Here is a 9,141-nt window from a genome sequence, read left to right on the forward strand (position 1 = left end):
CATACGAAATCAATGCCGCTTTGCTGAATCTTGTTATGAAAGAGCAATTCTCTGGCCTTCCTAGTAAAGATGCCACATCCCATCTCAATACCTTCATTGAGCTTTGCGATATGCAAAAGAAAAAAGATTTGGATAATGACGTGATTAAATTGAAGCTTTTTCCTTTCTCGTTGTGAGATCGCGCAAAAACTTGGTTTTCTTCTTTGCCCAAAAATAGTATCGATTCTTGGGATAAGTGCAAAGATGCTTATATATCCAAGTATTTTCCGCCGGCTAAGATCATCTCTCTCCGTAATGATATCATGAATTTCAAGCAACTTGATCATGAACATGTTGCACAAGCTTGGTAGAGAATGAAATTAATGATTAGAAATTGTCCCGCTCATGGCTTGAGCCTTTGGATGATTATTCAAATCTTTTACGCTGTCTTGAATTTCGCTTCTAGAAATATCATGCACTCCGCCTCAGGTGGAACGTTCATGGAAATCACGTTAGGAGAAGCCACAAAGCTCTTAGACAACATCATGACGAACTACTCTCAGTGGCACACCGAAAGGTCACCTACTAGTAAGAAGGTACATGCTATAGAGGAAATTAACTCGTTGAGTGCTAAGATGGACGAGTTAATGAATTTGGTTGCTAGTAGAAGTGCTCCTTTGGATCCTAATGATATGCCTTTGTCTTCTTTGATTGAGAGTAGCAACGCCAGCTTGGACGCTAATTTTGTTGGTAGAAATAACTTTGGCAACAACAATGCTTTTAGAAGAAACTATGTTCCTAGGACTTTTCCTAGTAACTCCTCTAATAACTTTGGCAACTCCTACAACAATACTCATGGAAATTACAATAGATTACCCTCCGATCTAGAGAGTAATATCAAAGAGTCCATCAACTCCCAAAAGATTCTCAATGCGTCCATAGAGGAAAAGCTACTCAAAATTGACGATTCAGCTAAGAGCGTTGATAGAATTTCTAGTGATGTTGATGCCTTGAAAGTTAGATGTGATCCTCCTAAAATCAACATGGATGAAACTTTGAAAGCTATGCGTGTTTCCATGATTGAGAGCCAAGAAAGAACCACCAAAATTCGTGCTAGACATGAATGGCTTAAAAATGCGTGTTCTCGTGATGAGAATCACGAAGATCTTAAAGTTCTTGGTGCGACTCCCATTGAACCTTTGTTTTATTGTGTCAAACCTAATGATTATGGGGCTGGATATGAATCCACTTTGGTTGAAAAGTGCCCCAATGATTCAGAGTCCATCTATCTTGATGCTAAAAGCATTAAAAGTGGAGTAGAAGACGTTAAAACTTTGAGTAGTAATGAAATTACTACCGTGGATTTCAAGGAATTCAATTATGATAGTTGCTCCTTGATTGAATACATTTCTTTTATGCAATCCATGTTGAACTCTCCACACGCTTATAGCCAAAACAAATCCTTTACCGATCATATCGTCAAAGCTATGATAAAAGCTCTTGAAGAGAAACTTGAATTGGAAGTCTCTATCCCTAGAAAGCTTCATGATGAGTGGGACCTACCATCAAAATCAAAATCAAAAAATATGAGTGCAATGCTTTGTGTGATTTGGGTGCTAGTGTTTTGGCTATTCCAAAGTCTTTATGTGATGTTCTGGGTTTTAATGAGATTAAAGAGTGTTCTCTTAAGTCGCATCTTGCTGATTCTACTATCAAGAAACCCATGGGAAGGATCAATGATGTTCTTATTATTGCAAATAGGAACTATGTACCCGTGGATTTCATTGTGCTTGACATTGATTGCAATCCTACATGCACTATTATTCTTGGTAGACCTTTCCTAAGGACTATTGGTGCTATCATCGATATGAAGGAAGGGAATATTATATTTCAAGTTCCTTTAAGGAATGGCATGGAACACTTTCCTAGAAAGAAAATAAGATTGCCTTATGAATCCATGATGAGGGCCACTTATGGTTTGAGCACCAAAGACGACGATACGTGATTCTATCGCTCCTATGCCTAGCTAAGGGCGTTAAACAATAGCGCTTGTTGGGAGACAACCCAATGAATTTATCTTTTTCTTTCTGTTTTGTTGCGTCCACACTTTCATAATTCTGTTCTGATTGTGTTTTTTCTGTTTCTTTTTGTGTTTGAGCCAAGCAAAACCTTTATGACTAGTCTTGGTAGTGGTTGTTTGATCCTCCTGGAAAAGGACAGAAACTTTTCGCTCACGAGATGATTTTTCATTTTTATTCATAAAGAGGTTTTGATTTTATTCTTTTTGCTGATGATTGATATGAGTTTTCCCCAGACCTTCGTAATGTTTCAAATTTTTTGAGGTACCTGAAGTATACGAAGTATACAGATTGCTACAAACTGGTCAGTTTTTGACAGATTCTGTTTTTGTTGAGTTGGTTGCTTGTTTTGATGAAACTATGGTTAGTATCGGGGGGTACTAGCCATGGAAAAGTGAGAATACAGTAGCCCATCATCAATATAGATGGAATTCAAGTTTGCTACAGTACCAAAAGAAGTGGTAGTTTGTTTTCTTGTAGTAATGTTATCACAAGTTTCTGTTTAAGTTTTGTGTTGTGAAGTTTTCAAGTTGTGGGTGACGTTCTCATGGACAAAGAGATAAGGAGTGGAAAGAGCTCAAGCTTGGGGATGCCCAAGGCATCCCAAGCCAAATTAAAGTACACCAAAAAATCCTAAGCTTGGGGATGCCCCGGGAAGGCATCCCCTCTTTCGTCTTCAATCCATCGGTAACATTACTCGGAGCTATATTTTTATTCACCACATGATATGTGTTTTGCGTGGAGAATCTTGTATCTTAGGAGTCTTTTCTTTTTGTTGTGTCACAATCATCCTTGCTGCACACCTTTTTGAGAGAGAGAGACATGCACTCATCGTGATTTTGCTAGAATGCTCATAGTGCTTCACTTATATCTTTTGAGCTAGATACTTTTGCTCTTTGTGCTTCACTTATATCTTTAGAGCACGGCGGTGCGTGGTTTGGTAGTTGGCTTATGCTATGAAACTAGTCCCAAATGTGCTAGGTACCCAAAGAGGATGCAAAAACCTCCATCTTCATGTGCATTGAATAGAAAGAGAATTTTTGATTCCTCTCAATTAGTTTTGAGACGTGGATTCGGTAATATTGAGAGTTATGTTAGTATGGTGTCGTGAATCTAGAAATACTGGTGTTGGAGTTAGTGATTCCCGTAGCATGCACGTAAGGTGAACCGCTATGTTAGGAAGTCGGAGCATAATTGATCTATTGATTGTCATCCTTTGTGTTGAGGTCGGGATCACACGATGGTTTACACCTACCAACCCTTCCCCTCGGAGTACGCGTTTAGCACTATGTTTCGATTACTAACAAAAACTTCCGCAATAAGTATGTGAGTTCTTCATGACTAATGTGAGCCCATGGTATAGATGCACTTTCACCTTCCACCATTGCTAGCCTCTCTAGTGCCGCACAATTCTTGCCGGAGCACAAACCCACTAAATTCCTTCCTCAAAACAGCCACCATACCTACCTACTATGGCATTTCCATAGCCATTCCGAGATATATTGCCATACAACTCCCATCGTTCCGTCTCATGACTTGTGCCGTCACTCTCATATTGCCATTGCATGATCATACTAGATCGTTGCACATCCCGGTACACTGTCGGAGGCATTTCCTATGGACTCATCATCATTGTGATCTTTGAGCTGTGAGTAAATAAAAGTGTGATGATCATCATTATTAGAGCATTGTCCCATGTGAGAAAAAAAAGATGCTTAAGAGCCCAAAAAAAGAGAGAGAACAGAAAAAAAGAGGCCTAAGAGCCCAAAAAAAGGAATGAGAGAAAAAGAGAGAAGGGACAATGCTACTATCTTTTTCCACACTTGTGCTTCATGTTAGCACCATGTTCTTCATGATTGAGAGCTTCTTGCTTTGTCACTACCATATGCTAGTGGGAATCTTTGTTTTATAACTTGGCTTGTATATTCCAATGATGGGCTTCCTCAAAATTGCCCTACGTCTTCGTGAGCAAGCAAGTTGGATGCACACCCACTAGTTTTCCTCTTGAGCTTCCACATACTTATAGCTCTAGTGCATCTCTTGTATGGAAATCCCTACTCATTCACACTGATATCTATTAATGGGCATATCCATAGCCTATTGATATGTCGAGTCAGTGTAACCATCTCCTCCTTTTTTTCACACAACCACCACCACACTCTATTCCACCTATAGTATCCATGGCTCGCGCTCATGTATTGCGTGATAGTTATAAAAATTTTGAGAAAGTAAGAGTGCGAAAACAATTACTTGGCCAATTCCGGGGTTGTGCATGATTTACATTAGTTGTGTGAGGATGATGCAGCATAGCCACACTATATGATTTTGTAGGGATAACTTTCTTTGGCCTTGTTATTTTGAAAGTTCATGATTACCTTGCTAGTTTGCTTGAAGTATTACTATTTTCATGTCAATAGCAAACTATTGTTTTGAATCTTGCGGATCTGAACATTCATGCCACGTGAAAGAAGTTGCAAAGGACAACTATGCTAAGTAGCATTCCACATCAAAAATTCATTCTTTATCACTTCCGTACTCGAGGACGAGCAGGAGTTAAGCTTGGGGATGCTTGATACGTCTCCAACGTATCTATAATTTTTGATGGTTTCATGCTATTATCTTGTCAAAGTTTGGATGTTTTGCATGCCTTTTATTTATTTTTTGGGACTAACTTATTAACTTAGTGCCAAGTGCCAGTTCCTGTTTTTTCCATATTTTTGACCCCTTTCAGAGGAGATTTTGAAACGGAGTCCAAACAGAAGAAAATCCCCGAAAAGATTTTTTTTGGAACGGAAGAAGATAGGAGAACTTGGGAGCCAAGCCAGAAGAGCCCCATGGGCCCCACAAGCCCCCACCCCGCGGCCAGGGGGCCGCGCCATCTAGGCTTGTGGGCCCCCTGGAGGTCCCCTGACCTAGATCTTGCGCCTCTATATTCCCAAATATTCCCAAAAAAATCAAGAGACGATCGCAATTACTTTTATGCCACCGCAAGCTTCTGTCTCTAAAAGATTCCATTTGGGGCACGTCCTAGTGCCCTGCCGGAGGGGGATTTGAATACGGAGGGCTTCTTCATCAACACCATGACCTCTCCAATGATGCGTGAGTAGTTCACCATAGACCTACGGGTCCATAGCTAGTAACTAGATGGCTTCTTCTCTCTCTTGGATCTTCAATACAAAGTTCTCCATGATCTTCATGGAGATCTATCCAATGTAATCTTCTTTTGCGGTGTGTTTGTCGAGATCCGATGAATTGTGGATTTATGATCAGGTTATCTATGAATCTTATTTGAGTTTCTTCTGATCTCTCTTATGCATGATTTAATATCCTTGTAATTCTCTTCGAGTTGTGGGTTTAGTCTGGCCAACTAGATCTATGATTCTTGCAATGGGAGAAGTGCTTGGTTTTGGGTTCATACCGTGCGGTGACATCACCCAGTGACAGAAGGGGTAGCGAGGCACGCATCGTGTTGTTGCCATCAAGGGTAAAAAGATGGGGTTTTCATCATTGGTTTGAGATTATCCCTCTAGATCATGTCATCTTGCTTAAAGCGTTACTCTGTTCGTCATGAACTCAATACACTAGATGCATGCTGGATAGCGGTCGATGTGTGGAGTAATAGTAGTAGATGCATAAAGTATCGGTCTACTTGTCTCGGACGTGATGCCTATATGCTAGATCATTGCCTTAGATATCGTCATGACTTTGCGCGGTTCTATCAATTGCTCGACAGTAATTTGTTCACCTACCGTGATACTTGCTATTATGAGAGAAGCCTCTAGTGAACACTATGGCCCCCAGGGTCTACTCCACACCATATTTTCAGCCTTACACTTTTTACTTCGTTGCAATCTCCGCCTTCAGATCTCACTTTGCAAACAATCTTGATGGGATTGACAACCCCTTTGAAGTGTTGGGTGCAAGCTTGTTTGTGTTTGCACAGGTACTTTGTACTTGACGAGGCCCTCCTTCTGGATCGATACCTTGGTTCTCAAACTGAGGGAAATACTTACTGCTCCTGTGATGCATCACCCTTTCCTCTTCAAGGGAAAAACCGACGCAAACCACATAAGTAACAAGAAGAATTCCTAAGCGCCAGGGAAGGACTTTTGTTGCCGCAACATTTATTGATCTACCACATTTGTTAACTTTTGGAGGGTGGTGCCTCCTAGATTGGTTAGGTGTCGTTTGGGAGCCTTCTACTTCGTGTTGTGGAGTTGAACCAAGATGTTTGTAAGGGCAAGGAGATCGCCTACTTCGTGAAGATCTACCCTGACTAAGGCTAGTCCTCCATGGATGTAAGCCGTGGTGGGATAGACAAGGCTGCTTCTTTGTGGACCCTCTGTGGGTGGAGCCCTCCGTGGACTCTCGTAGTCGTTACCCTCCGTGGGTTGAAGTATCCACTAACATGGACGTACGATAGCGCCACCTATCGGAACCATGCCAAAAATCGTTTGTCGGCGTTCTAGGAATGGGGGTACCTAGAACTGCCTGCTTGTGGCCCAGGGCTGGCCCACTTCATCAAGCAAGCACAATCGGGCGAGGCACCACTCAAAGCATAGACCTCGCGAGGGTCCAAGCCTCGCGAGGAGGAACAACGTCAAGACCTGCGGGGGGCCTCGTCAGGACCCCTCCGGAGCGGCGGGTATTCCAAGGCAAGGCCCAGCCTCAGGAGTCTAGGATGACGCTGGGGAAGGACAGGCGAGGAGCAGACAGCAGGGCGTCGCGGTCGCCCCTTTAGTGCAAAGGAGGCAAGGACGCACGTAGGTTTACAAAGCATGTCCCAAAGGTTTCCATTCTGGTGCAACAAGGCCACCGCCACCCGTCGGCAGGACGGATGCCATCCTTGGACCCATCTCTGGAGCGCTGGCAGCCACTTTGCACGCAAAGACCACCTTTGGGCAGGGGATCCCTTCCCGCCGAAACGATAAGGGAAGGGGACTAGGGCCGTGACTATATAAAGAGAGTAGGTGATACGTCTCTATCATATCTACTTTTCCAAACTCTTTTGCCCTTGTTTTGGACTCTAATTTGCATGATTTGAATGGAACTAACCTGGACTAACGTTGTTTTCAGCAGAATTGCCATGGTGTTGTTTTTGCGCAAAAATAAAAGTTCTCTGAATGACCTGGAAATTTACGAGGATTTTTTGTCGAATATATAAAAAATATTGGCGCAAGAATCAACCGAAGAAGTGGAGCGTGGAGCCCACAAGCCCACCAGGCACGGCCCCCCCTAGCCGCGCCTAGAGAGCTTGTGGGGCCCACGTTGCTCCACCGCCTCCAATTCCAGCTCTATTTAGTCCCTTTCAACCAAAAAAAATCAAGGAGAAGAGTTCATTGCGTTTTACGATACGGACGCGCCGCCACCTCTTGTTCTTAGTGTGGAGGGCAGATCTGGAGTCCGTTCTGGCTCCGGAGAGGGGAGATCGTCGCCATCGTCATCACCAACCTTCCTTCATCGCCAATTCCATGATGCTCTTCACCGTTCGTGAGTAATCTCATCGTAGGCTTGCTGGAAGGTGATGGGTTGGATGAGATCTATCATGTAATCCAGTTAGTTTTGACGGGGATTGATCCCTAGTATCCACTATGTTTTGAGATTGATGTTGCTACTACTTTGCCATGCTTAATGCTTGTCACTAGGGCTCGAGTACCATGATTTCAGACCTGAACCTATTATGTTCTCGTCAATAAATGTGTGTTCTTTATCCTATCTTGCAAGTTGTAGTCACCTACTATGTGTTATGACCCGACAACCCCGGAGTGACAATAGCCCGAACCACTCCTGGAGATGAGCATAGTATGAGGAGTTCATGTATTCACCAAGTGTTAATGCGTTGGTCCGGTTCTTTATTAAAAGGAGAACCTTAATATCCTGTAGTTTCCATTAGGACCTTGCTTCCACGGGAGGGATGGACAATAGATGTCATGCAAGTTCTTTTCCCTAAGCACGTATGACTACATACGAAATACATGCCTACATTACATTGACGAACTTGAGCTAGTTACATATCTCTCCGTGTTATAACTGTTGCAGGATCAATACCATCTGGCATAATTATACATCACCGATCCAATGCCTACGAGTTTTTCCTACTAGTCCTTGCTACGTTACTTTGCTGCTACTGCTGTCACTGCTGCTACCGTCACACTGTCGCTACTGCTGTCACTGCTGCTACTGTTACTCTGTCGCTATTGCTGTCGCTGCTGCTACTGTTACTCTGTTGCTACTGTTGCTATCACACTACCTTGCTACTGATACTTTGCTACAGATACTAAGTCTTTCAAGTGTGGTTGAATTGAAAACTCAACTGCTAATACTTGAGAATATTCTTTGGCTTCCCCTTGTGTCGAATCAACAAATTTGGGTTGAATACTCTACCCTCGAAAACTGTTGCGATCCCCTATACTTGTGGGTTATTAGTAGGTTACTTCATAGAGGGGTGATCCGACCCATTCATTCACCCACTGGCACCACACAAAGGCCACCCAGCCTCCGGAGGCCCTCTAACATTGTACTAGTTCATCCACCAACCTCCACGAGAGGCAATCCACCAAAGCAGGAGTAGGGTATTACACATCTCAGCAGCCCGAACCCGGGTAAACTATCGTGTTCTGTGTCTTCCTCACCATCGTGTGAGTTCTCTACCATTCCCAGCGAGTAGCAAGTTAGATGAGGCGAGCCCGCGAGAGATCTTCGAACACACCCCTGATTTCGAATCTTTAGGGTTTTGCGGAGCCCGAAATCCGACATTTGGCGCGTCACGTATGGGGCGTGTCAAGGTCTTCTCCGAGCTTCGTCTTCCGTAAGGCCTGCTTCTCCTATGACCGACGCCCAACAAGCTTCCTCGAGCCTCGTCGAGCTAGCTTCCAATCGTCATACCATAGCGGCCGCAACATGTATCGGCGTTATGGCACCAGGCGGCTCGTACCAGATCATCAACATCACCTCCACCATCGCAACCACTTGCACCACCCAGGTGCACGGAGGCTGGGCGGCGCCCTCGGCATCCACGAGGCGCCGCATCAACTGGGGGGACCTCGATGCGCACGACGCACTGAAGATGGCGAGCGATATGCTC

Source organism: Hordeum vulgare, chromosome 7H (genome assembly GCF_904849725.1).
Source record: "Hordeum vulgare subsp. vulgare chromosome 7H, MorexV3_pseudomolecules_assembly, whole genome shotgun sequence".
Taxonomy (NCBI): Eukaryota; Viridiplantae; Streptophyta; class Magnoliopsida; order Poales; family Poaceae; genus Hordeum; species Hordeum vulgare.